Consider the following 6,000-nt stretch of genomic DNA (forward strand, 5'->3'; position numbering starts at 1 on the left):
GCCACTATTACTCAGGGAAATGAAGCATCGAGTCAAGATAAGGCGAAGGCTATGATTTTCCTTCGTCATCATCTTGATGAGGGCCTGAAGATTGAATATCTGACGTGAAAGATCCACTTGAATTGTGGACTGATTTAAAGGGGAGATATGACCACCTAAAGGCAACAGTGTAGCCAAAGAGCTCGTTATGAGTGGATGCATTTACGGTTTCAAGATTTTAAGACCGTAATTGAATCCAACTCTGCTGTATTCAAGATAACCTCCCAGTTGAAATTATGTGGGGAGACTATAAAAGATGAGGACATGTTGGAAAAGACACTTACTACTTTCCATGCCTCAAATGTGATATTGCAGCAGCAATATCGTGAAAAGGGTTTTCAGAAATATTCTGAACTAATCTCATGTCTTTTGGTGGCTGCAACATAATGCTCTTTTAATGAAAAATCATGAAGCTCGTCCCACTGGAGCTGCTTCATTGCCGGAGTGGAAGCACGTGATCAATCTGAAGTAAAAAGAGATGATCATCGGGGATATAATAATGCACGGGGACGTGATAAAGATAAAAGACGATACCCTAATCGTCAAGGTGGTGGTCATAATAAAAGGGAGAACAACATGAGTTCTCAAAATAACCCCTCGAAAAGTAATTGTCGTCGTTGTGACATGAAAGTCCATTGGAAGAATGAATGTCGCACACATGAACATTTTGTAAGGCTCTATCAAAATTCATTTAAAAAGAAAGGAAACAAAAGTGGTGCTTCCTCTTCCAATACTCGAGTTGAGTCACATATGACTCTTAAAGATGATGATAAGCGGGGAACATCTCAGAAATATGATAAGGATGTTGAAGCAAATTTGGCTTTAAAGGATGATGTTTTTGATGACCTTGGTGACATTACTCATATGGAAGTTGATGACTTCTTTGGAGATCGAAACTGATGTTTGATCTTTTAGATGGGGAATGAAGTCTGTTAATATTTTACTTGTGTATTTTTAATTATTATGTTATTCATGTTGAAGTATTTAAATTTCCGTTGTTAATTTTGTTTCTTCCTTTTTTTGATGTATTTTATTTTAATGAAAATCAATAGAAATCCCCAGTTATTAGTTGGATTCAAGATGAGTAATGGAGATGTATGCCTTCTTGATAGTGCTACAACACATAAAATATTAAAAGAAAAGAAATACTTTCCTAATTTGGTTATGAATATGGCATATGTCAACACAATATCAGGTAGTACAAAATTAATTGAGGGCTCTGGAAGAGCGACCTTATTACTACTTGGAGGGACAATATTAAGCATTGATAATGCATTATATTGTAGTAAGTCTCAAAGAAACTTATTAAGTTCAAAGTTATTCGTCAAAATGGCTATCATGTTGAGACGGCTAATGAAGGAAAGGTTGAATATCTTTACATTACTACAATTAATGTAAAGAAGAAAATTGTGCATGAAAAATTACCTGCATTTTCTTCTGGGTTGTACTATACAAGTATAAGTACAGTTGAATCACATGCCGTAGTAAATAAAAGGTTAATTAATTTTAATGATTTTATCATTTGGCATGACCGGTTGGGCCATCCCGGATTTAATATGATGTGCAAAATCATTGAGAATTCACATGGACACACCTTAAAGAGCCCAAATATCCTTCAATCAAAGGAATTCTCTTGTGCTGCTTGTTCTCAAGGAAAGTTGATCATTAAACCATCAATAGTTAAGGTTGGAATTGAATCCCTTGCGTTTATGGAACGTATACAGGGTGATATATGTGGACCAATTCAACCTGCATGTGGACCCTTTAAATATTATATGGTCTTGATAGATGCTTCTACAAGATGGTCACATGTGTGTTTATTATCAACTCGCAACATGACTTTTGCGAGATTGCTGGCTCAAATAATAAGATTGAAAGCAAAATTTCCAGACTATACAATAAAGACAATCCGTCTAGATAATGCTGGTGAATTTACATCTCAGACATTTAATGATTATTGTATGTCTACTGGTATAACAGTTGAACACCAAGTTGCGCATGTTCACACTCAAAAATGGTCTAGCAGAATCATTGATTAAACGTCTGCAATTGATAGCTAGACCATTACTAATGAGAACAAAGTTATCTGTGTCTATGTGGGGGCATGCTATTTTGCATGCAGCAGCACTTGTGCGCATAAGGCCGACCAATTATCATGAATTCTCCCCATCACAATTGACTTTTGGTCAAGAGCCAAACATTTCCCATCTTAGAGTTTTTGTACGTGCGGTGTATGTCCCAATTGCTCCACCACAACGCACAAAGATGGGGCCCCAAATGGGGCCCCAAAGAAGGTTGGGGATATATGTTAGGTATGAATCTTCTTCAATCATAAAATATTTGGAGCCTATGACTGGAGATTTATTTAAGGCAAAATTTTCTGATTGTCATTTTGATGAATCAGTATACCCAATATTAGGGGGAGAACATAAGTCATTGGGAAAAGAGATAGATTGGAATTCATCATCTCATCTGGATCCTCGAATAAACCAATGTGAGCAAGAAGTTCAAAGAATAATTTATTTGCAGAACATTGCAAATCAGCTACAAGATGCATTTACCAATCTTCCAAGGATTACTAAATTGCATATTCCATCTGTTAATGCTCCAGTTCGAGTTGGTATCCCGACGGGACAAATTGTTAAGGCAAATGAGTCTAGACCACATTTGAAGCATGGTAGACCAATTGGTTCCAAGGATAAAAATCCTCGAAACAGAAAAGGAATAAATGATCAAAATGATCATGAGTTGAAAGAAATTTCTCAAGATGAGACCCAAGTCATAACACATGATGAGAAGGAGGTTCGAACTTCTGAAAATAATGAAATTTCAATGAATTATGTCTCGACGAGAAAGTTGTGAAACCGAAATAATGTTGTGATTGACAACATATTTGCCTATAATGTTGCTATTGAAATAATGCAACAAGGTGAAGATTTTGAGCCAAAATCTGTTCACGAATGTAGACAGAGAAATGATTGGCCAAAATGGAAGGATGCAATTCAAGCTGAATTGGCTTCACTAGAAAAACATGAAGTTTTTGGACCGATAATCCGAACACCTGAAGGTATCAAGCCAGTAGGGTACAAATGGGTTTTTGTACGAAAAAGAAATGAGAAAGGTGAAGTCATGAGATATAAGGCCCGACTCGTTACTCAATGTTTTTCTCAAAGACCTGACATTGATTATATGGAGACATATTCTCCAGTGGTAGATGCAATCACCTTCAAATATTTCATAAATCTGACAGTTCATGAAAAACTTGAAATGCGTCTATTGGACGTTGTCACAACCTATCTATATGGCTCATTGGACCACAACATTTTCATGAAAATTCCAAAATCATTCCAAGTGCCTGAAGTATACAAAGATTCAAGAGAAACTTGTTCAATAAAGCTTCAGAAATCTCTGTATGGATTGAAACAATCAGGAAGGATGTGGTACAATCGTCTGAGTGAATATTTGTTAAAGAAAGGGTACAAAAATGACCCGATTTGTCCCTGCATTTTCATTAAACGGTCGGGGTTTGAATTTGTAATAATAGTTGTGTATGTTGATGATTAGAACATCATTGGCACTCGTAAAGAGATTTTAGAAGCTATTGAGTGTCTTAAAAAAGAATTTGAAATGAATGATCTTGCCAAGACAAAATTTTGTCTTGGCCTACAGATTGAGAATTTGTCAAATGGAATACTTGTTCATCAATCAACGTACACAGAAAAGATACTAAGGCGTTTTTACATGGATAACTCACATCCATTGAGTACTCCAATGGTGGTAAGATCATTTGACATCAATACAGATCCATTTCGACCTTAAGAGAATGATGAAGAGCTTCTTGGTGATGAAACTCCTTATCTTAGTGCGATCGGGGCACTAATGTACCTTGCTAAGAATACTCGACGAGATATCTGTTTTGCAGTAAGTCTACTGGCAAGATCAGTTCCTCCCCAACAAAAAGACATTGGAATGGTGTTAAACACATACTTCGATATCTTCGAGGGACCATGGACATTGGTTTATTCTATTCCAATGAATTCAAGTCAGAACTGATTGGTTATGCAGATGCAGGGTATTTATCTGATCCGCATAAAGCTCGATCACAAACAGGCTATTTGTTTACATGTGGAGACGCGGCGATATCTTAGCGATCAATGAAGCTAACGTTGGTAACCACTTCTTCAAATCATGCAGAAATAATAGCCATCCATGAAGCAAGTCGAGAGTGCGTCTGGTTGAGATCAATGACCCATCATATTCAAAAAATGTGTGGTTTTTCTTTGAAAAAGAATATGCCAACCACAATGTACGAAGATAATGCTGCATGTATAGCTCAATTGAAAGGAGGATACATCAAAGGAGACCGGACAAAGCATATCTCACCAAAGTTCTTTTTCACGCATGATCTTCAACAAAATGGTGAGATAGAAGTTCAACAAATTCGTTCAAGTGATAATCTTGCTGATTTATTCACTAAGGCATTGCCAACATCAACGTTTGAGAAGTTGAGATACAAGATTGGAACGCGCCGTCTCCGAGATATCAAGTAAAGTTAATACGCGTTGTACTCTTTTCTATAACTATGGTTTTGTCCCAAGTTGGATTTTCCTGGTAAGGTTTTTAACGAGGCAACATTCAAAGCGTATTATGAGATATGTGTACTCTTTTTCCTTCACTAGGCCTTTTCCCACAGGGTTTTTCCTAGTAAGGTTTTAACGAGGCACATAATCTATGGATATCCAAGGGGGAGTGTTGTAAATCCATTGTATATGTGGATGATCCATTAGAGTTATCCAACAATTAATTGGATTCATGTATTAGTGTTTCCAATGTGATAAGATATCAAGGTGATATGAACCTTGATGATAACCATGTAAAATTTCAAGGTGACCTTTGGCTATGATATCTCAACACTATAAATAGAGATATCATTCCGTATCGTATGATATATTTGAATAAGAAAATTATCTCCTCTATCTTATACTTCTTGTCTTTTTCTTCTTATATTCTGAGCTTTTGTTACAACAAAAACCAAAATTTTATATATATATAACGTTTTACTTATTATTTTATTCATAAAAACTTGATTGATAGAAAGTGAAAAAAGGACGGACATTAACATAAAACTTTAGTAAACGAATTTGCTTCAACTTACGTCAGTTGCTTGCATTCTAATTTGTTTCTTTTCAGTAAAATTTATTCTATTTTTAGGGCAACTTACCGAAATCACATACTTTTAAGGTAATTTATAATTTATTCTTTAAAAATTTATAATTACACGAATTCCTCAAACGGATACATTAATGGAGGGCTCGGATACATTAAAATCAAAGCGTTGATATATTAAAAAGAGAATCGAAATATATACGTTGATACATTTAAAAGAGGGTCAGATACATTAATAGAGGGTGTAAATATATTAATGACTAAAAAATTAAAACGTTAATACATTAAAAAGAGGGTCGGATACATGCGCTGATACATTTAGAAGAGGGTAGATACATTAATGATACTATTACTTAAAAGAAAAATGAAATTTTTTGAAAATTTGTGAAATTTATAGGAAATAATAGTAATAAGTAAATCAAAAGATGAAATTTATGTAATTATCCTTATTAGATTACTTTTAGGATGGATATGAATAATGTCTTTTTTTTTTTTTTTATGTTTATTCTTGTTGGCATGTGTTATAATTTTGTGAAAATATTATCAGTTTCTCTATATTTAAAATGATGTAAATAAAAAATTAATTGAAGGTAAATTTTGTAGTTTGAGATTTGACATAATTACTAAAATTTTAATACACTGATTTGCTTGTTTAAAATAATAAAAATTACATTGTCGTCTTTGTGAAAAATAATTGATTCAAAATAGCTATCATTTTTTAAAAAGAAAATCGAGATATAATTAGTTGTTTATTTTGACCTTTATCTTAATTCATAAATATAGAGAGATATTTTG

This window comes from Solanum lycopersicum, chromosome 9, assembly GCF_036512215.1.
Source record: "Solanum lycopersicum chromosome 9, SLM_r2.1".
In the NCBI taxonomy this organism is placed as follows: Eukaryota; Viridiplantae; Streptophyta; class Magnoliopsida; order Solanales; family Solanaceae; genus Solanum; species Solanum lycopersicum.